Source organism: Rhinolophus sinicus, chromosome 5 (assembly GCF_057876585.1).
Source record: "Rhinolophus sinicus isolate RSI-liver-muscle chromosome 5, RSI-T2T, whole genome shotgun sequence".
NCBI classification, from domain to species: domain Eukaryota; kingdom Metazoa; phylum Chordata; class Mammalia; order Chiroptera; family Rhinolophidae; genus Rhinolophus; species Rhinolophus sinicus.
This window is the reverse complement of record NC_142505.1, coordinates 83714362-83737903: the sequence shown is the minus strand read 5'-3', so window position 1 is coordinate 83737903 and position 23542 is coordinate 83714362. Positions and strand designations below refer to the sequence as shown.

At 47.1% G+C, this 23542-nt stretch overlaps 1 protein-coding gene across 1 annotated transcript in view; it reads right to left on the bottom strand.

Annotated features, from left to right (window-relative positions):
• ARHGAP26 (Rho GTPase activating protein 26) overlaps positions 1-23542 on the bottom strand; it is a 752092-nt gene that overhangs the window by 706883 nt on the left and 21667 nt on the right. The gene's annotated exons all lie outside the window — the stretch shown is intronic.

Here is a 23542-nt window from a genome sequence, read left to right as displayed (position 1 = left end):
CAGAGGCATTCCTCCCTTTATTGCTTGATTTTTACACAAGGGCTGAGGCTCTTGTTAAAATGATTGAGAAACCCCAACTGCAAAGATGGGAAAGGACCTGCACAGCCTGCCCCTCCCCCTCTGGCTCTTCATCTTCCTCTCTTCTGCCCCCCAGCCACCTTCACATCCTCCTCCTTGGCCCCCGGACTTGCTACTTGGCACACGCTCCTTCTTTATGCTCCCAGACACACATCTTCTTGTGGTCCTCTAGATGAGCAAAGTTCTCTCTTACCCTGGGTCCAAATTATCCTTTCTTCTGGACTTCTCACCCCTTAACACATCCTGTACATCCCCGTACGACCGACCCTCACCCACACCATCATCTGACCTTATTTACCACCACTCTCCCCCTACAAACGATGGCCTCCTTGCCTTTGTTCCCTCCTCAAGGCCTTTGTACCTGCTGTTTCCTCTACCTGGAACCCTTCTCCTGGGTGTTTGAAAGTCCAGCTCCCTCACATGATCTAGATTTCGGCCCAAAATGATCTCCCTTGAGAGGCCTTACTAACACCGTCATAAAAATCACCATCACTCTCTAGCCACTCCATCCGACACCTCCTTTATTTTAATTCGCAGCATCTTTCACCACCACCAAAGACTCTCCTGGATCAACTTTTAGTCAGGCTCCTCTCAGCCCTCTTCTGCACTAGGCCTCAATCTTGGCCTGCCACTTAACAAAGACTCCTGCTAAGTCATCCCCCCTACCCTTGACATCTGATCAAGTTCCTTGTCCCCTGCCTCCGATGGGTAAGTCCTTGGCCTGCCTTCTGCGAGAATCTTGTCATGTTGGTTCAGCAAGAATACCCTACCCTTGATGTCTCCATCCACCGACCCCTCCCTCGCTGCTTATAAATCCCCAACTGTCTCTGCTGTATTCAGAGTTGAGCTCCATCTTTTTTTCCCTAGTGCAATAATCTTGAATAAACTCTTCCTTACCATTTTAATAAGTGTCAGAATCATTCTTCTTTCATATCACCTGACATCACATGATTTTTTTGTTTATCTGTCTCCCTTCATTGGACTGTAAGCTCCACGAGGGCAGGTCTCTATGGGTTTTGCTCACCTCTCGCTTCTAGAATGGTATTTGACACACAACAGACACTCAACATATATTTGTTGAATGAACAACCCTAGCTACTACCTCTTCTCTCTTGGTGTCAGTTTACCCACCACCCTTCTCTGGGAAGTCATTCCTGAATCTTCTAAGCCTCGACCCTATACTTCACCCAGCAGTGATCATACTGACCACAAGGAATAATTCTCTGGTTGAATATGCATTTTTCGTGAGCTAATTACATACTATATTAACATAGAGAAGAAAGCATAGACGTCTATCTTGACCATCTGCCCTCCTTCCCTTCCACACCTCCAGTTTCTTTGCTCTGTATAGACATCCTTGCACACATCTGTCTGCATGTCTCCACTTCCCCCAACCCCCACATACATTCGCTGACCCCTAGCAGGGTCTTCATTAAAAGGGGAGGAAGAGGAGCCGGGGGTTGGGGGGTGCTGAGAGCCAGCTCTCTGCTCTCCAGAAGCAAGCTCTGCTTTGCACCCATCTTCCTGGCTTTCTCCACCCACAGGAGGAGATACAACACTCCTGTTGGCTACCCTGTAACAGGGCCAGCCACTCTCAGCTCACTTCCCCTCTGGGCAAACTCACGCGGCCAGTATGGGTCCGAGTGAGTGCCCTGAGCCCTACTGCTCAAAGCTGTGACCCTGGAGGGCATGAGGTTCATTAGACCCGGAAAGCCACAGTGGGCCAGGGGTTGGTGAATTCCGGGAGGGGGTTGGGAGAACCTCAGTGGGGAGGGACAGCTCGTTGTAGAAACTGCCCAAGTAGATTTCCACATAAAGGAAAAGTAAACAGATGAAGACTCTTCCTCAGCCCTTTGAGCCTCTCAGAGGACAGCAAACCTTCAAGTGTTTGTTGAAAAGCTAATCCGATTTAAAAATGCTTTGAAAGGGCTGGAAGAGGAAATACTGACTAGTGACCACCCCTTCCAGGGCCTGCAGCCTAAGTGTGGTCACTTTCCCCTCCCGTGGCCTCTGTCTCAGGGGTGCTGTACACAGAGAGACCCAGAGGATTAGGAAGTTACCTGGGGCAGAAGCGGGAACCAACCCAGTCCACTGAGGGCTACTGACTCCTCTTCCTGCCAAGAAGAAAGGCTTCTTGAGAGCAGAAAACGGGCCAGGATTGGAAAACTCCACGCAACCTTCACTGCCACGAAGCTCACTCCACTCACATCCCAGGCATCTGGAAGGTACTGAAGGGCCCGCCCACTTCCTGGGAGTCACATTATTACCCCACCCCCACCCCAGCTGGGTCTCATTTCTGGCAGCCAGTTCCCTGCAGTTCCAGGTGAAATGAGTTTCCAACTGGGTTTGCCGAACAATAGTTAAGGGAAAAAGTGAACCCTCTTGAATGGTCCAGATTCTGGTTCTCTCTCCCTTGAACAACGTTACCAGTTCCCGTTGTCACCCCACTACACCATTGTGCTAGGATGACCAACCATCCCAGGTTGCGAGGAACTGTCCCGGTTTTAGCACTAAACGTACTGCATCCCGGCATGGCTGGTCACCTATCACCCCGACCTGCCTCCCTTACCACTCCCACGGTTTCAGGCAGGCACATATGTTGGGAAGGTGGGCTTTCTGGTATTGCTCCCTCATCCTGATGCCCTTGCTGGGTTCTAGAGGGGAGGAACGTAGTGAATCTAGAGTTTCAATTAGTTTCCTTCAATCAGAGGCTTTAATTTTACAAGCAGGGGATAAGAATGACACCAAACGTGCAGCACTTTCTGCTCTGTACACACAACGCCTTGTTTAATTTAATCCTATGAGGTAGGTACCACTTCCTAGATCAGGAAACTGAGGCCTAGGATCACAGATAAGTGGTGGGGTTGAGATCCCAATCTAGGCAGTGACACCAGAGCTCCCCGATTTCTTCACTCACTGTCTTATACTATGATTCCTAAAATTCAAGCGCCCTGTCCTTTTGATCACATGGGAAAGAAACAACTTATACTAGATTGAAAAGGCATAAATTTACATATGCGGAGCAACTCATGACGAAAATGGCCTTGTGAGACTGTGACCACAGGTTCTCTGTCCCCTAGTTGCCATGGGGACAGAGCCAGGTTCATGGACAGCTGTGGCATCACTGCCCTGGGGCAGCACTTCCTCGCAGTAACCCCCTAACATTGACCCTGCCCGCACCCACGCTCTCAGTGGCTGCCAGATGAATCCATTAAATGCCATATCTGATTGTGTTCTTCCAACCCTGTGTGACGCCCCCAACAGCTGCACTGCAGAATAAAAGCCAGGTCGCTCGGCCTGAGTCTCATCCACTGCCTTGAAAATAAAAGTGGAGGCCGACTTTCCAGGAACCGATTTGGCAGGATAGGTCACAGACCTTGATACATGTTCATGCCTTTTGACTTTATCATTTCCCTTCTAAGAATTTTCCCCAAGGAAATGGTTGTAACTGGCAGTGACTGGAAGAAGGAGGGTGACATTTTACACAGAAAGGTGTTTATACATAGGTTTACCTGGAACAGTGAACCTGGAATAATTCCTATGACTAACAATAAAGAAATGGTTAACTAAACTCTAATGTATCTGATATATCCATTCAATTGGATATTACGCAACCATTCAAATGTATGTTTATGAGGAGATGAAAATAGCGATGGAAAAGGCCTGGGCTACCACATTAAGCGAAACAAGCAGGATATAAAATTATATAGACAGTGTGATCACAGCTATGTGAAAACAAAAACAGAACTTACAATAAAAGGACTGAAAGGAAATGAAAAAGATGAAAAAGAACTAACTTACTCAACATATTGCTAACTGCTTTACATTCATTCTTATCTCATTTGATCTTCACGGCAAGCCTACTGAATGAGGAACGATTTTTATTCTCACTTTACCAATGAGAAAACTGAAGCTCGAAGATGATAATTAGGCTGTGCAATGGTTGCCCACCGCTCGTAAGGGGGGAAGAGGAATCTGTATTCCTGTTTTTCTGTTTCAGGGCCTGTGTCGTTATCCCCCACCCCACACTGCTGGCAATTTTCCCCCCTCTACTTTTACTTTTCTATTTTCCAAATTACCTGTATTAACCATTATTACATTTAAAAAATTTTTTTTCCACTTCCAAGGTAATACGGGCTTATAACACTTGGTGTGTCTTGGTATTACTTTTTAAATGTAGAAAACAATAATGTTAGGAGCAAACAGCATTGACAACAACAGACTTTCCTTCAGCTTACATTCAAACTTCTCCACAGTTTGGCTCTCTGCTGTCCTTCAGGCCACATTTCCCATCACCCCCTTTTCATAGTCGTTCAGTCACTAAGCTAAGTTGTCAGGTAATTTCGGAAAGACTACCTCTAGGGGCAGAGAGGAAGGTTGGACTGCTGAGGTGGAGGGTGGAAGTGCTGGGGTGAGGTGAGGCCTCCACCGTGTAACACACACGTGGAAAGGCTGTGCCCACAGTGTCCAGGGGAAACAAACTGTCCATGGAAAAGCATCAGCTTTAAACAAAAGAAACAACAGGAGGACCTGGAGCCAGGATCTGGGCGGGAGTCCTCCCCATTTCAGGGCCTCCAGGCTGCTCTTCCAAAGAAGCCAGGATACGTTCCCTGGAACCTCTGGGCTAGAAGTGGCCAGGGTGAGAAGGACCACCGCCATCCACACCGACATTCTGGACCTGGCCTCTCTTGGAGCGGTCTTGGCTAGTTTGAGGGTGAGAGCAGGCTTTTGAGAAAACAAATTACTGACAGCTTGGCGGCAGCAGAGTAGTAGCAGTACAAAGTGTGAAAAGTTGCAGCAAAGATGCTCAGATTTCACTTGCTTTTCCCAACCTTTGCACATTAGAGGGCTTTCCAAGTAAGGAAGCCACAATATTGCTGGAGGAAATAAAATAAAAAGGAAGAACATTTCAACAGTGGTTCTCAGCCCTTGTGGGCGTCAGAACCACCTGGAAGGAGAGGCTGTTTAAATGCAGATTTCCAGGCTCACCCTCAAACATTCTGATCTCATAGCCTGCTCAGGCCTAAGAGTCTGCATTTTAATGAGCATTTCCCCAAGTTGCTGTTGCACCCTAATCCTACATGCTAAGAAACCCTGATTTACAGTGTCTTGCTGACCTGAAAGGATTGTCATTTGGGGGACACTTCTAATTACTTTATCTTTAAAAAAAAAAAAAGAAAAAAAATATTGCAAAGGGTATACCGTACATGGAATGTTTTATTATTTTTGCAAGACAAATTATCTCAAAATAAAAAGTTTAAAGTATATAATTACAAGAGTAATAGCTGCCTATAATAAAATATTAATAGTACCACATTAGATAAAATGGACAATGAACACCCCCCTTCAGTGTCCCCACCACCACCACCAGCCCCATCCCACTCTCCAACCTTAACCACTGTAAACAGTTTGGTATATATTAGCAAACAAGTCGGACTTTTTGGTTTGTCTTTTCATTTTTCAGTAATAACGGATGCCTGCAAGAATATGATGAAAATGACCCTCAAAACTTGTTGGTCGAAGTGCAAATTAACACAGCCCTTCTGAAAAGCAATTTAGCAACTGATTTCAAAAACCACAGGAACATTTCTACTCATGGACCTGCCAATTCCACGCCTAGGAATCCCTCCCAAGGACACCACTCTCCTGGAATAGTATGCAATCTTTTTTTTTTTTTTCCAATTCTATTGTGGTAAGAACACAACATACAATCTACCCTCTTAACAAAATTTTAAATGTATAATGCATTGTTGTTGACTATAGGTACAATGTTGTACAGCAGATCTCTAAAGCGTATCCATCTTGCTTTACTGAAACTTTATGCCCATTGATTAGGAATTCCCCATTTTCCCCTTCCCCCAGCTCCTAACGACCACCATTCCACACTTCGATTTTATGGATTTGACTCCTTTAGATACCTCATGTATGTGGAATCATGCAGTATTTGTCTTTCTGTGATTGGCTTATTTTGTTTAGCGCAATATCCTCAAGGTTCATCCATGTTGTCACATATTGCAGAATTCCCTCATTATTTAAGGCTGACTAGTGTCCCATGGTATGTATATACCACAGTTTCTTTACCCATTCCTCTGTCGATGGACAGTTAGGTTGTTTCCACATCTTGGCTGTTGTAAATAGTGCTGCGATGAACATACGAGATCCTGATGTCAATTCTTTGGGGTAAATACCCAGAAGTAGAATTGCTGCTTCATATGGTAGTTCCATTTTTAATGTTTTGAGGAACCTCCATACTGTTTTCCATAGCAGCTGCACCATTTTGCATTCCCACCAACTGTGTGCAAGGGTTCCAATTTCTCCACATCCTCGCCAACACTTCTCTCTTTTTTTTTTTTTTTTTACCAGCGATCCTGAAAGGTGTGAGGTAATATGTCATTATGGTTTGATTTCACTTTCATTTTTTTCATAAATCTGTCGTCCTCTTTGTCCTCTTTGGAGAAATCTCTATTCAAGCTTCAGCCCGTTTTTAATCAGGTCATTAATTTTTATGGTTGTTGTTTTTTTTAAATATTGAGTTAAAAGAAGTATGCTATTTAAAATGAGGTCACAAAACAACAAGGAAGAGAGTTACGATAATGTTAGTGAAAAAGGAAAACAAGATATAAACATTTTACCTATCCTCTGATTACCACGTTGTTTTGTTTAGATAGCTAAAACAAAGGAAATAAACCCAAATTGCTAACAGTATGTTAGGGAGGTGGTATTTGAGTAAAACTTTTTTCTCGATTATTTTCTCTGTTGAGTGCTCGGGCTCAGGTTTTGCAGACAGACCGACAGACCTGGGTGAGAAATCCATCTCCCACTTTCCACATGTATAACTTTGAGGACTTTATGTAACCTCCCTGAGCCTCAGCTTCCTTACGGATAATGGGAGATAGTATCCTCTCAACTTGCTTGAAGAATTAAAATAAGAAAATGTGTGGAAACACTGGGTACTCTGTGGCCTGACACAGTAAGTAAAGCTGGTATGGCTATTATTCTATGTTCTTTATGATGGGTCACATTTCACAAATCAATATTTAAACACTGGAATTTAAAAATGGGGATTAAAACGTTGATAGCCCCCATGTTCCCCATCAGACCCTCTTCTAAGCCCCTGCATGGTTTAATTCTCCAACAGATTCTGTACAAAGTACATTACAGGGACAAGGGACCATCCCCAGTGAACAGAAATAATGAAATGGAAATAAGATCTGCAAATTGTAAAATACCTAAAAATAGAATGCACCAGGAGTCCATTTTTACGAGATGACTCTGAAGGGACAGTGATTAAACAAAGGCCCAGTACCTGGCATATTTACATGAGGTGCAATGGTGCGTTAAGTGGACACATAAAATGCAGGAGGGCGGGGGAGTGAAGATGGAATGTGGAGGGGTTGTGTGTCAGGAACACCATCATTTCTCTTCCAATGTCTGGGCCAAGGCTTCCAGGAGGAGGCAAGACTTTCGAGGGTAATGAGAATAAGAGTAATTATCTCAGGATGCCTTTCAGCCAACCAGAAGAACAATTCCTCAGATCACCGTCATCTAATTTATGGGAAGGCCTGTCTGTTAGGCTTGGTTCCCCGTCTATCACTCTGGAGTTAATCACAAGGGTTACTCTGAGCCCATGGTTAGAGCATGTCTCTTCTTTCTAAGGGACTATTGAGACATGGAAACTAAATTTTTATTATTTTATTATCATTGCCTTGATAGTGTCCTCAAGCTTACTGTTTCTAAAATACCAAAAGCACGAGTTCAAGTAAATATACAACTATATCCGGTTAAAAGTTAAAAAAAAGAAATCCTCTTTGCATTCCCCCATCTCACACCCCTCCCTGGAGGGAACTGCTGCTTGGATATGTCCTCTAACAGAGCTTTGCTTTTACCAATATATGTGATGTATTCACGTGCGCACATACATACACTTTCTTTTTTTAACGTAAATAAGATCACCCTCTATTCCTCTGCAACTTGAATTTTTCAGTTCATAACACGTCAAGGGCATCTGGACATACAGACATTTGTGTGGTGGGTATGGACCCGGAGCCCAGCAGGCTTGAAACCTGGCTCCCCTACTTACTAGCTGTGTGACCACGGGCAAATTCCTTAACATCTCTTTTCTAATCTATAAAAAGATTCCCATAATAGTAATTGAAGGATTGTTGTGAAGGTTAAATGAGTTAATATCGTAAATATTGTAAAATATAAAAATCACTTAAAATAGTGTTCAGAGTATCATACGTGTGGGGTCAGCCACTGTTATTATTTACCTTGTTCTTTTCTTCAATGGCCATCTAGCTAGTGTTCCATCATGTGGATGAGTGGTAATGTACTGAGCCAGCCCCCCACTGAGAGACAGCGGTGCTGTCCTCTTTTTTCTGCAGTGAGCGTTTTTGAACTTGGGTCTTTGTATACACAGGCAAGCATCACTCTAGGATACTATCCACGGCACAGAATTGTTGCATCACAGGTCATGCTCATTTTTTATGAAAGATGTTGACAAATTTCCCTCCAAAAGGCTGCACTAACTTACGTCCCTGCCAGCAGTGTGTGCCCTTGCGTCTCCAGGGTCTTCACCACCCTGGCCGCCTGCATCTTTGGCACCCTCATTTCTGCACTTACCGTCCCTAAATGAAACCTCAATCAAAACCACCAACAATGCATTTGTTAAAGTCCCTGGGACACCTAATCCCTTTGTCTTTTCTAAAAGGAATAAGTCATTTTTGGCTCTGACAGGCCTTCAGTTGTCTGGACAGAGCCCTGAGATGACTTTGAAAAACACAAACACACTCACTGTTCCCTAACACCCTCCAGAGCAGCTCAAGGGGAGGGGGCCCACGTGAGGCCCAGCCTCTCTGCTCTCTATCACATGCACAAAGATTTTCAATAGCAGCTGGTGTTTTCTGAGTGGAGATCAGAGCCAGCATTTGTATATAAATATTATCCCAGGGCTGGAGGGAGAATAGGCTGGAAGCAGAGGCTGCAACATCCCATTGTCTTGTTAATGGGGAAGGGGCACAGGAGGAATGAGCACGTTCATCCTTCCTCCTTCCCTCGTAGAAAGGAGAAGCACCCCAGGCACAGGCCCACACCATCAGGGCAGCGTGTATAATAATAAAACCAAGGTGGAAGCGGGTACAGAGCTTGGCTGGAAATCTATGCCAGGCAGAGGAGAAGCAGGGCAAAGAGGTGCCCTCCATCTGTGGGGTCCAGACTGCAGGTTTGTCACCTGCTCTACATGTTTGGCGGAGTGACCACCTGCAGCCACCTGGCTCTGTAGACCACAGCTCCTGTCACATAATGGCAAGATGACCTCGGACTGACGCCCCTCAGGCCTCATCACCAAGGTTCTGCAGCACAAGTGACTTCCGGCTTTGCTGGAGGACCTCTGGGAATTGGAGGGAGCTGTGGAGGCAGACAAGGGCGAGGGCAAGTGTTCCCACCCATGAGGGGCCTCCCAGCCTTCTTGCGCAGGAATGTCAATAATTCCGAGGGTTGCCCCAGCTAAGCTTCGCAAGCTCCAGAGCCATTCATCTTTCAAACTTGTTTTTCAGGCTCACTATTTTATGGCTCAGAAACATTCACCTTTGTTCTTCCAACTGTCTCCTTGCCTCCCACCATTCCCAGGGACCCAGGTCAGGTCAGGGAGGGGAAGAGGCAGGCGAGTCTCTGGAAGAGTGGATTCCGTGGATCACAGCAAATTCCAGAGATGACACCCAGAGACCCTGGCTCCTGTCCATAACGGAGGGAATAACTCAAATGACTATCTCAGGCACTCGGAAGTGAGTTAAGCATCCCCTTCCGAGTCAGCTCGCAGGGGAGGGTCAGCGGGAACAAAGGGAGGCTCAGAGACCCAGGGTCTGCGCTGGGGCTGACGCTGGGGCTGACAAGACGCAGTGCGTAGTACAGGAAAGGGACTTCAGCTCACTGGGCCTCAGTCTCCTCTTCTCCGAGAGACTGGGGTAAACACCCAACACCCTGTACTTCATTAAATCTACAAAACAGATATTTGTTGAGTGTGGGCCATGTGTTCCAGACACGGGACACAAAACAAACCGTCAGGCCATGTCTGTCCTCACAGACTTGCCCTTCCCAGCAAGGTGGATACTAGTCACAGTATCGTGCTTACTGCAGAGGAACCTAAGTTTATGGAGGGAATGAACACGCCAGCTAGGTCGCACAGTTCCAAAGTGGGCTGCACAGCTCTCTCTGGAAGGACCCTGCTTTTCACCACGAATACTAACCACAGCAAGCAAGATGCACTGTGCCTGACAGCACGGAGGCTTCAGAACCCTCCCAAGGCCTTGGGAGGGCGCCCGGAAAGAAACGGGGTCACGGGTTTTTCTAAGCTTTGCCAAAGTCAAGTCTTAACCCTAACTGCAAAGAGCACAGTCTCTCCCCACTCGTTTCCCTCTGTCACTCCTGCCCTCCTGTTGTGTGATCTTACGGTGGCCTCAGGCATTCAGGGAACGCCCAGGAGGGAGTCAAGTAGGTGGGACACTGAGTATGAGCCTAGCAGGATACAGTTCTGGGGCTCACAGTCACCTCCTTGCATGTTGAGTGATTGCTAACCCTCCAGGGCAGGCACAGCTCCCCGGGGTACCCCTGTATCCAAGAGCCCACCACCCAGTTCCTGATTCAGCAGTTGAATGACCACATGAAATGTCCTACAGTGCCCAACGCTGAAGAGTGTGGTAGGGAAGGAGGAGAAAGGTTTAAAATGGACAGAGTCAGATGCCAGCCAATAGAAACGCTTCTACTGGGTTGGTGCAAAAGTAATTGCGGTTTTTGCAATTATTTTTAATCTTTTAAACTGCAATTACTTAAGCATCAACCTAATAATTACTAGACCCCTAATATTGTAAGGGGGAGATCAGTTCCTCTAATCAAAATGGATGTTCTCTACTGTCAGAAATATACTCAATGCATATAATTATAATGGACTATAGCTTCTTTATTCATTTTGATGGGAACAGTACAAAATAGAATTTACTGAAATTCTTCTGTTTGTGGAACATGAACATGCAGTAATACTACTGTGTGTGTGTGTGTGTGTGTGAATTTGCTCATTTCTGCATCTACACTGTCAATAATACAAAACAAATGTTGATCAACCATGCTAAAGGCTGAATTTCTTTTATTCTCCTTCTAGAAAGTTACTTTAGAACATTGTTATCATATAAAAATGTGATCAAAGAGAATGAGGCCAGAAAAGGTAGAAACAAAAAGTATGATAAAGGTGTGCCAGGCAATTAATTAATAAAAATCTGCTGTTGTTCTCCTGGATTTTATAGCATTGGAGTCATTTGTTGGTTTTTAAAATGTGTAAATTGGAGTTCTTTTCTTCCTCTAAACAAATAATCACTTACATTCCTACACTGAATTCATAATTCATATTATTTCTCTTTTTCTTTTTCTTTTTTAAGGAGGACACAGCTCACAGTGGCCCATGTGGGGATCAAACCGGCAACTTTGGTGTTATTAGTACCATGCTCTAACCAACTGAGCTAACCGGCCCCCCCTGTATTATGTCTCTTAAAGACATCCTTCAAAGTGTACAAGCTTCAGGCACCCATGAAACACTGAACCTCGCCCTGCCGCCACCATCTCCTGAGAAGTTATGATGTGCCAGGAACTCTGAAAAATCCATCTATGGGGGTTATCTAATTTAATCCTCAAGCAACCCACTGAGGTAAACTAAAGCTTGGAGCATTTATTCTACACAATACCTACAGCTCATTCTGCAGAGTTGTAGCAAGGGGTCAAATTCACACAGTGCCTGGAGTAGCGCCCTCTACACAGAATACGAACTATTATTCCAATTTGCTGTGTTTCCTCCCTGCGCCCAAGTCTCCTCATATTTAAAGCTGAAGGGATAAACAGAGACTGAAATATGTGCACATGCACAGAGGACCTCAGACACAGAGAGGTAAAGACACAGAGAGTTGGTAACAGCGGCTGCCTCTGTGGAGGGAAACTCAGGGTGGGAGGCAGACGTACCTCTCTTGTATGTTCACATTTTCAAACAAGTTAATACATGGAAAGTATTTGGCACAGAGCCTGGCACACGGCAAATGCTCAATAAATGTTATTTCGTCATTCTTATTGTCAATTAAATAAATTAGTTTAAAAACTAAAGGGGTGGGCCCTGATGTGTCAAGTCCCTTCCCATTGAATTGGGTGTTTTCTTTAGATAACAGTTCCTAGCACTTTCCAGTGCCAGGGGCTCTAGCGAACTACTGTGTTCCATACTCCCTGCATCTTTGTGAGGTTGAGTACTATTCCCATCCCATTTTACAAGTATGAAACCGAGGCACAGAGAGGTTACATGACATACCCTAGGTCACACAGCCAATGTGGCAGAGGCTGGGATGAACACCCAGGCCAGATGACTCAAAAGGCCAAATACAGAATGGCCTCACTGGACCCCCTCCTGGTCCGTTACGTGGCTGCCCCAACATTTTTTCTCTCGTGATGTGCGCATCTCCAGTGAGCATCGTGTATGGCAGTGCAGTCGCTGGGAAGCCAGTGTGAGAAAGGGAAATGCTGTCAATGCAGATGTGAAGGCAGCAGGAGACCCCACAGGGCTTATTAACCAGCTAGGAATTAAGAGAGAAGGGAGGCAGGGAGGGAAGAGGAAGGAAAGAAACCTGTAAAACAGCTACTCGATGTCCGACAACGGGCTCAGCTATTTCTCCCCTATCCTCCCAACACTGAGGGAGACCCTGTTCCCGTGATGCCACTTCCCCGCTGAGCAGAGGGGCTGGGAGAGTTCATAAAGCTCGTCCATGGTGGCGGCCAGAAAATCAAGGCCCTGGGTCTCACTGCTCTCTGAGAACATGGCAATTCCTAGCCTTCCCTCCTCCCATTGTCCCTCCACACCTTCCTTGGTTTGTGGTCCTAAGGCAAATGTTTCCACACAGCACAGCTCAACTAAGTGGCCCCGTCTGTCCTACTGGGCAATCTTTGGGGATGGCAGGTCTCCTGAGTGAGCTTGCCAACGCAGGGAGCCTTCACAGGGGGAGAGGTGGGTGAGTCCGTGAGTTCTGCTGCCGGGAAGGCCATGGAGCTGGGAGCCTTGGAGGCATCTTACAGGGAGACATCCCTTTGGGAACCTCCACTCAGTCCAGGGGCACGGAGCACAGACCCTTTGAGCACTTGGGCTCTGTGGGCCCTTTCAGGACAGCCCTGAGGGGGTCCACATCAGTGTTTCAGACTCCTGAGGGCTTCCAGCCACAATCACCTAATAAAAGTCTTATCACTTCATAGCTGTGTGACCTTAAATTAGTCACTTGACCTGTGTGATCAGTTTTCATATCTATAAAATGAGGATTACGAATTAACACTTTTCTATACAATAAAGAATCACCCCTAACCTACCCTAGACTGCAGGTACCTTGAAGAGAGGTATTGGTCTGACTCCTCTTGGCATTTTCCTCAAGGTGCCTTCCTAACAGTTGGGTGTCTTATCCCAGAGAAAGGGCTCAGCACAGATTTGCTAATTTATGGCAAAACAGAGTGGGTCATCTAGACCTGGATTCAAATCCTGTCTGCTACTAAGTTCCCATTAGGGAACCTTTCAGAGTTTGGTCATCACGCATAACTACACCTCCAGGGCCCCCATGTTGCCAAATTCTAGGGGAGCCATTCTCACAGTGTATTTGTGGAGCGAGGCACACGGGAGCCCTGTTTCAAAGGGGGGTTGTAAGGGTTTGAAGCCATAGTGAATACAAGGTAGGCTGGCGTAGGCTTTGCCCAGAGTGAAGATAAACAGCTTAGGAAAGGCATAAATTGAAAGAAAATGCTAAACTAATTAACAGCAGACTAGGTCCCCAACACACTTCGAAAGCTTAAAGAATTTGCTAATATGTGAAGATAATACCACAAACTTGTATTTTCAGGGATTCACTCCTTTTCTGGTTGTCCCAGGAAAGGTTTTATGAGCCTTGTTTTGTGTGTGTGTGTGTGTGTGTGTGTGTGTGTTTCATTATGAATATGGAAATGGTTCCATTAGCAAATATATATGAATTTCCCCCCAAACAGTCTATTCACATAAATGAATCTTAATCTTCACTTTATATTGATAAGCGGCAGAGCTGACATAAACAATGTTTTTTTCTTCTTTCAAAACGGTCTGTCAGTCTAAGAACTCAATGCTGTTTGCACAAGCCCTTTTAAAGGACTCATGTCTTTTTCTACCGTGAAAGAAAACTGCAGTGACCACTGTCGAGACTCGAAAAAGGTGTTTCTAGCAGCACTGCACTTCTCTGGGCAGAGATCTGAGTGGCCTCTTTAAAGTCTTGAAGATTTAAGGGATGAACTTCAGCCACCATCTCCCTCCTGGCTAAGAAGACCAAAAAATAAAAATAAAAACCCACCTCCTACAGGGGAAGTTTTTAGGAAACAAGTTCTAGTTTTCTTTGCCAACTATTCTGCCCTTCTTGAGAAAGGGCTCGTTCACATGGGTCTAGCCCAGCTGTAACATCTGTGTCTAATCTGCACTGGCACACACAGGTTTACTTGGGGAGCATCCCCGTGTGTCAGGAAGAAAAGTGGGCTGGATGAGATGAACCAGAGGGGGAGAAACAAGCATTAGGTTGATGGAAGAGAAAAGCACCGGGAAGCAGAACGCAGACACTGGTCTTCATCTTGCCACTTTAGAGCCCGGCTCTGGCAAGTCAGTCTCTTGACCTCCCCAAGACTCAGTTTCCTTATCTGTAAAATGGGGATAAAAATTCTTCTTCTGTCTACCTCAAGAGGATTGATCCTCCCCTGCCACCCTCACCCACTCTAATTCACACAGCTGAAATAATAGCCAGGTGGTGCTGGGCTGCAAACTCAATGCCTAATGTAAAAACCAGTGCGGTGAGGGGTGGGTGGGTGGGGGTAGCAGCTCTATGCTCCTCTCAGCTGCAGCGTGCTTCTGCTTCCGACAAGCCAAACCTTCAACCCTCCCATGCTGCTCAGCAGCCCTTAGCCAATGACCTTGGCCACAAATGCCCCAAAGGAGAAAAATGGTTACACAATGATGGTTTAGGGAATCTTATGTCCCCATATTAAACTATAATTGGGAGGACTATAGAGGAACATGGGGGAATGTCTATAACATAGTGCTAAGTGAAAAAGTCACAAAAATCATATCTATCACTAAGTTTGAGGTCTGCTCGTGGGACAATTCTTACACAAATCAGAAAAATATGGAGCCTCTGTGACTTGCCACCGTCCCCCAAGCCCATGCAACTCTTCAGCCCCACCTGTTATCTGTTTTTGTAATGAAATCTTCTACAGCCAGTGGAGGCAAGGAGTGACAAAGAAGGAAGGCAGGAGGATGAACGGCAGATTCATAATCGGAGAACATATCAATTAACCTTTTGGATAAATGCTCAGAAGTGCTGTTTTTTGCACCTTCGTCCCAGAACCCTTAGACAACCACAATGCTGGCCAGTGTTTCAGCCACCCTCAGAAGTGCATCTAGCCCATGGGTTCCCGCAGCCTGGGTTGAGGAACCAGGCTCCAGCAGGACACTTTGCAGCAGGCGTGGTGTGTTCACAGGCTGATGACTGAGGTGGCACTTGATTTGTTCCTGCACAGTTATCAGTGGAGAAAGGCTCAATTATTTTTCATTATATGGAGTCAACAGAGACAGGCCGAACAGAGGGTCTGGGCCAAAGAAGCAAACATGAAGGTGAGCAGGAGAGGACACCGAGGGGGGACCCTCCCAGGTGCCACACCCACTGAACCATGATGCCAGGGAGGGTGACAAGGATGGAAAGACATGGGATGCTTGTCTGGTCCTGCTCTGCTGGTCCCAGCATAAGCTCCTAGACGGCTAAGAGGGCACCTGCTGTGTGACTGACTAAACGCTTCAGGTGGACAGAGCTTATCAAGACCTTTTCCTCTCCAACAACAGCTCACAGTACTAAGAGCTCCCACTGTCAGGCACTGTCCTCAACACTCAGCGCCTACCATCTTCTTTCACTTTCCCAGCAACCTGTGAGTCAGGTACTGTTACCATCCCATTTAACTACGTGGTCCAGAACGAGTCACCCCAAGATGTGCCTCTGTGGTAAGCAGATGGTCTTGAGCTACAGGCAACTGAGACGCTGCAGGCTAAAGAGCAACTTCTATCCCCCTGAACTACCTGGAAGAATTTGACTAAGGGGCCTTGCCCTTAATAAGAGATTATCAGAGATAACCTTTTATTTTTGACCTATCTATAGGGCAGGGCACAATTACTAAACATCTGTTCTTCTTACTGTCCTGCAATGAAGCCCCAAGGTGACCCTTGGCTTAGAATGTCATATATACCTCATTTTCTCTATCTGTCTTCGAATCCTTCATGTACTCGTATGTGGGGTCTCTGACTTTCTCAGGTATGCGTGGTCCCCATCATTAGACGAACCGAAAGAATCTTGAGGGCAGAGGAAAGTTTTTTCATCCCCCACATTACAAATGAGGAAACTGAGGCTCAGAGGTTATTGTGACTACTTGCCCAAGCTGATTAAGTGGCAGAACCACCAAACCCAGATCTGTCTGAGCCCAGAGCCCAAGCTCTCAACCACTATATACCTTCTCTCTTTTCTTCTCCTTTCTGTTTCCTCCCTTTATGCCAAAGGCTTTCTAATATCCTCTCCCTCACCCCAAATCAGATCCTGAATCTCCCAGGGGGCTGGGGGCTATTCTGGAAGCTGACCTTGGGAAAATAAGGCCCCTCAGGTGGAAGAGTTACTGTTTCTGAGACTCCTCAAGAACAGGAAACTTCCCGGGCTGCCTGCAATAAATCCAAGCCTTCCTTCCTTTGTGATTTCACCCCGGGAGCAACACTCCAGGATGACTCATCTCTAGACCGGCAGGAGATCTCCTCTGGAGACTGGAGGTGACCTTGGCCAGGCATTCACATCCTGTGCCTGGTTTCCCATTTGTCAAGCGGGCAGCCCTGGCCTCCCTGCCAGGCTTGTTGTGGAATACAACAAAAGGGTGAACACAGATCATGTTGAAAATAATTTTTAAAAGAGAATGCAAAGTACTGACAATCCTCTAACTCCCACCTACGTCCCACATACCAAACCATTATCTAAATCCTCTCCAATCTTAATTCTGGCTTCAAGAGTTCACCTGTACTCCTGCCTTCTCCTTGGTGTGTGGGCAAACTGTGATTACTGGGGAAAGGAAAGGGGACATGGAAAATAACGCTTTTTTCTCCATCTGTAATTATGAGTACTCAGTCCTTCAGCTTCCCATCACCCTATTCTAAGCATGTAATACTAATAACAGCTAACATTCATGGAGCCCTAATGAGACATGTATTTTATATATTTTTTCCTTATCTAATCCCTTTACAAGTGTCTATAACTAGCCCCATTTTACAGATGAGAAAAATAAGGTTCAGACCAGTTAATAACAGAAACTTAAAGTCACACAGCTAGTAGGTATCAAAGCCCAGATTCCAAATCAGACCTGTCAGTCACCATACTAGTGCCTTCACTGACTTCATTTTAAAACGACAAGCCCCAGTACTCTCTTGCCACCTTCCCCACTGCATTTTTCTCCATAGTTCTCATGCTCTTTAGCGATCAATTTACTGCCCTGCCCCTCCCCCATCCAGGTAGCCTGTAAACCCATGTGGGCAGGGATTTTGGGGGTGCCTTGTCACTGCCGTGTCCTGCTCAGTGCCTACAACAATGTGACACAAGGTAGGTACTCCAGAACTATCAAAAAAATGAATTTGGCGAAAAATTCTCACCAGCTATTTTCAACTATCCTGTCTTATTAGATTGTCAATTTTGGCAGTATTTTGTTCATTTCAGTCCCGCCTACCTCCCACCCCCTTGGAGTCTAGAATGATACTTAGAACATAGTAAAACATTCCATAAATATTAGGGGGCAGGATTTAACTCTTCCTGTGTGGTTTTGGAATGTACCTTGAGGGTGGTCTGCTGTTTGCGGAACTCACCATCTCTGCTCCCACAACAAAGAGGGTGCTTAGTGGAAAACTAAGGAGGGCTGGTAAACTCGTGGAGCTTCCTCCCCGGGGCCCTGGGATCAGCCCTCCCCACTCTGCTCCAGGATGCTGATGGACAGCCGGAATCCACAGCCTGGTGCCAAGGTGTTTGCATTTTGTTTGCCATGCTTCTGACTCATCTTCCCTGGGCTGTGGGAAAGGGTTCAGTATGTGGCTTCACAAACTGCTGAGCAGGAGGCTGGGCATTGGAAATGATATGGGAGGGGGGGGAGGATCTAATTAAGCAGAGTAGGTGATAGTGTCAGGAAGAAAAAGCAAGCAAGTGGCAATTTGGATATCTGCCTGCAAATAAAAGAGATGACTGTCATTTTCTCCTCTGGCTCCTGTTTGCCCTATAAATCTCAGTTCACTAATCCAAGTGTTTTAATTATCGCTGTATAATACAACATGCTGTGATGGGCCCATCGTGGGGAAATTAAAACGAAGGAGGGGGGCGAAGGGATTCAGACTACCCCATTCTCCTATCTCTCTTGTTTACACTAATCTGAAGGTGTTTTTTCCCCTTCTGCCATAAACACAACATGGGGTTTCCAGCATCAAACGCATTACCTTCTTTCTCTCTCACAAAAAAGCAACTTCAGGCCCTGAGCTCTCTCCCCCAAACTACGCAACTCAGGGCCCAAGCATCACCTTGGCCACTGTCAACACTTAATCCCCACGAAATCAAAAGAACCAAGTCATGAATTAAACACTAGCTCCAGAAGGAGAGTCCCTCAGTGGGAAGCAGCATGATAGGTAAGACTGCCATTTGAATTTCACCTCCACTACCTGCTAACTGTAGGGCGCTGGGCAAATCACCACTCAGAGCCTTGGCTTCTGTAAATAAAATACAGCAGGAACAGAATTCAATATATAACATAAAGCACTTAACACAGTGCCTGACACACTGCAAGTGCTATGTAACACACTCCCATCTCTTGGATTTTTATCTTTGCTACTCTGCCTAAAGGAAACGTCCAGAAAGCTGTGTGGCTCCCTCCTTCCCTTCCTTCTCAAATGCCACCTGATCAGCAAGCCTTCCCTTGTCAGCCTAAATAAAATACCAGCTACCCTCCTCAGACACATACCCCAGCTTCCCCCCTTATGTTTTTCATTTTTGTCCACAGCAGGAAGCACTACCTGACACTTTACATACATACATTTGTTCGAATTGTTTTTGTCTCCTTCACCTGAAAGGTAAACTCCAAGAAGCTTGTTTTGTTAACTGCTGTTCTGTCCAGCACCTACACAGAAGTGCTTGGCATATAGGGCATGTTTAATAAATATTAACTGAGTGAATAAACAGCAGCTTTTCTTCGGCTGAGGATAACTGCAAGGGCCATCCCGTAGCCAAAGTTCTTCACAGGCTAGGAAACTGAGGCTGAGACATCAAAAGCCCTGCCCTCTGGTTCCTCTTCCCCAGAACTGTGGTGGCGAGGCTGGGGGCCCTGGCTCCTGCCGTCTTGCTCTGCCTCCAGTCAGCCTGCTCAGAGCAAAAACTCGGCATGTTGGTACCCTGCGCTCCTCATCTGGGGAATGGAAGCAATTAAGCAGATGGCTTTCCCTCCCAAGTGCTCGGACCCGGATGCCCCAGTGACTGGCAATCTATAAAAGCAAAAAGGACAGGTGGAGATACCACAGCCGCTCTGGAAATCCATCAACAAATGTGCTCAGAGTTGAGGAACTGCAGACAGCTGGAGCACAAAGGAGCCAAAATCCAGCAGCAACGAAGACCCTCCTGGCTTTCTGCACTGACTGAAGGCAAGCACTGAAGTTTCTGGGGTGCCTGTATGACTTCCTCTCGCAGACACAGGGGATGCTGTGAGGAGGGATGCAAACGCCAGCTTCCCCCTCCCTAGGTGCACAGCCTCTCTGAGAACCAGCTTTTCATCTCTTAGGATCCTTCTTCTTAGGATCAAAAGAGAAAGCACATACACGGCACCTGGCACAGTGCACGGCACACAGCAGGCATATGACAGTAACTGTCCTATATGACACTGATGATTTCCAGAGGCAAACACAACTCTCTCCCCCACCCCCATCCACCTCACCAGCAATTAGAGCTTAGAATTAAGGTTCTTGCAAAAGAAGGGGGCTATTCAGCCGGAGGAATCCAGCACCGGATAATTTTTTTACGGATTCCATCTTCCCATTCAAGTAGACTGGAGAGAACATAAGACTCTACCTCTTCTTCCAAGCCACTCAGAACCTCAGACAGCCCCAAAAAGGAAGATTCCAGTCTGCTAGTATCAGCTATTCAGGGTCTCTTTTCCCAGAGCTCCGTGGAGGTAGAGGTAACAAAAGACTCAACAAAAATATCCTGTAATCCCTTCACTACCAGTGCCCCTAACCAAATAATCAGATGTAAAGCACACGCTTTAATAATCAGATTTAAGGTACTGGATTTATGGTTAAAAAGTGGGACGCCACCAGTAATCAGAACGGGGTGACCACATGAGGCCTGCCATTTGCACTTGCACTGCGTGCGCCAGCCTAGTTCTCCAACCCCTGTGAACCTCAGTTTCCTCATCTGTATATAGCAATGCCTATTTGTGGCGCTATTTTAAAAATTAAGTGAGTAAAAGCGGCCAGTGCCTCGTTCATTAACTGCTGCCTTGAATATTCAAGGCAAAAAGGCCAGTGCAGCCAAGCGGGAATCACAAGCATTAACCGATCCAAAGAGCAATGTACAGCAAAGGCAACCCTTCCCGAGACCACAGATCGGACTCGACCACCCCACCGTGTGCCACTGGTTGGGAGCGAATATTGACTCCATCAGAGCCTTCCAGAAATCCTACCAAGCAGTGGGGGTAGGTGGAGAGAGAGAGATAAGGATGCAGAAAGGCACAGGTGGAAGTGATAGCCAAGCAGCTCCTGAAAAGGGGTGCCCGGCTGGAAATGGTGGGGGACGCTCCTCCTGTAGTAACTGTGGCTTTGAACTTCCCAGTGGAAACCGCCACCTTGGATGACTGAGGATTCCAAGAGGTTCCGGCGGCAGTATGGCTCCATGGTTACAAACAAAAGCTCTGGGGTGAACCAAACCTAGGTGGAGTGTTCCAAAAGCCTCCTGGGCTTTCCAGGGGTTGGTGACTTTCGGCTACTCACGTAACCTCCCTGGGCCTCAGTTTCCCCAGACACGGGGACTACCGATTACGGCCTCTGCAAGGAGATTGTGAGGCTAAAGAGACCCGGGGTGCGCTGGGGTGCTTCCTGGACACGGGCAGGGCGCCGGCGCCCGGGTCTCATTCGTTCCAGCAGGAAAAGGTCGCACAGGGAAGGGTAGCGCTCAGGTCCACAAGAACTGAGGCCCTGCCTCCACTGCAGCTGTTGAAAAAATAATCAGAAGAAAGCAACTGGAACGCGAGCGGGGGACGCGGCGGCGGCGGCGGGGGACCTCCCCCCGCAGGCGCCCCGGAGCCAGCCGGGGCCTGTGGCCTGGCCCGGGAGGCCGGGGAGGCCGGGAGCGGGCGCCCAGCCGGAGCGCCGAGGCCCCGCTGCGCCGGGCCGGGCGGGGGCGGCGGAGGCGGAAGCGGGGGCGGCCGGAGCGCGGTGGGGATGTTTAAAGGAAATTTACAATCATTTCCTCTCTGTGGTTTGGTGACAAATCAACAACATCCTGTTCTTTTGTGAGGCTCCGGGCGCCTGCGAGGCGGGGGCAGCGCTCCGGCTCTTAAAGGGACACACAGAGGCCCCCTCCCCCCCACCACTCCCCTGCGGCTCCAAAAAAAAAAAAAAACCCATAGCCTCCCCAAGGCGCCACCTCCGGGGGCGCGCGCGGCTGGAATGCGGGGGCGGCTCAGGCGGCCGCCCTCGGGCCGCGACCCAGATCGCATCGCGTCACCTCCCCTGTGGCGTCCTCCCATTCCCCTTCCCCCCACTCCCGGGAGAGGAGGTGGAGGCAGTGGCGGCCCCCCCCCCCCCCCCATGGATGTCGCTGCCCGAGGCCATCTCCCACCGCGGGGGCCGACAGGGATCCGAGGGGCGCCCGTCGGATGGTTCCCCTCCCAGCCTCCAACCCCCAACCCCAGAGCAATGCTGTCCCAGCTTCGGACCTCCGTGTAGTTTTTATCCCTTTTCTCCGAATCCCCTCGCCTCGAATTTTCCAGCCCCCAAATTCTAGATTTATGGTTTAAATGTCCACGTACGCACACGAAGTTTGTAAAACGCTAAAGCAGAGAGAGGCTTCACAAGCTGTAGGAGTAATGAGAATCAGATGGCTAGGACCAGAAAAATAAAAAAATACTCAACTGCCCTCCTGGGATTTCGTTCATTCAGTCATTTAATGAGCTTTTTTTTTTTTTTTTTTCACTAAGCACTGGTCATCATTCTAGGCCCGGCGCAGAAGGAGCAGGATAGACAGGTCTCTGCCCCCACGGGGCTTAGAGTCTCAAAATTAATGAACGAAGGAAGGAATGGACAGGATTATTTCCACAGCTATAAGGCTATGATAAAAGAATCATATTCTAGAAGAGCAGCTTTCCAGAGGGAGCGCTCTCTGAGCAGGTGACCCTCTGACCTAGGGACTGGAGGGTGGAAAGGCTCCAGACCTGGGAAGAACTGGTTGAGGGGTCCACAAAATATTATCAGGAAAGAGACTGGAAACAGGCAGCACATAAGCCCATCCCAAGACCCCTGCAGGACATCCCTGGGGACAGATTTCTTCAGGAGGACAAGCCTTGGAGGTTGGCACCCAGGATAAGAGAGCCCTGAGTCCTTCAGCTCTGGCTGTCTGACTGGAGTGACTCCTTCCTTGCTCTAGCCTCATTTTCTTCATCTGGACAATAAGACACTGACTGAGCTAGATTCAGTGGTTCTCAGCCCTGGGTGCAAATCAGGATTCCCCGGGGACATTTTCTAAAATACTGACCCCCGATCTCACCTCAGACCAACAGAATCAGAATCTCTGGTAACCGAGCCTGGGTGCTGGCATTTTTTAAGGCTCCCTGGGTGAATTTAGTGTGCAGCCAGGGTTAAGAGCCAGTGACCTAGATGACCTCTAATGTCTGGGTTTAAAGCGCAGACTTTAAACCCAGAGCTATTTGAATTCAGGGTATAATCAGTCACACTGAGTGCTTAGCACCTACTACTGTGTATCATACACTCAATACATTATGTATATATTTTAAGTTACAAAGAACAACCCTACCAAATGAGATAGGTACTATTACTATCCCCTTTTTACGGATGAGGAAATTGAGGTACAAAGAGAATACAAAATTTGGTTAAAAGCATACAGCTAATAAGTGGTGCTGCCTGAATCCTCGAAGCTGGAGTGCATTTCCAGTGACAAGGAGCAAATTTCTACCTAATGGAGTTGTCAATCACACAGAGTAGCTACCAAAAGAAGAGCATGGGGTGCTTTAAGTCTGGGCTATTCCTACATTGTGGATGGAGGCAGGGGACTGGCCTGGATGACCTGTGGTGATTCTGACAGACCCAGGGTGTACATGCCCCAAATGAGGG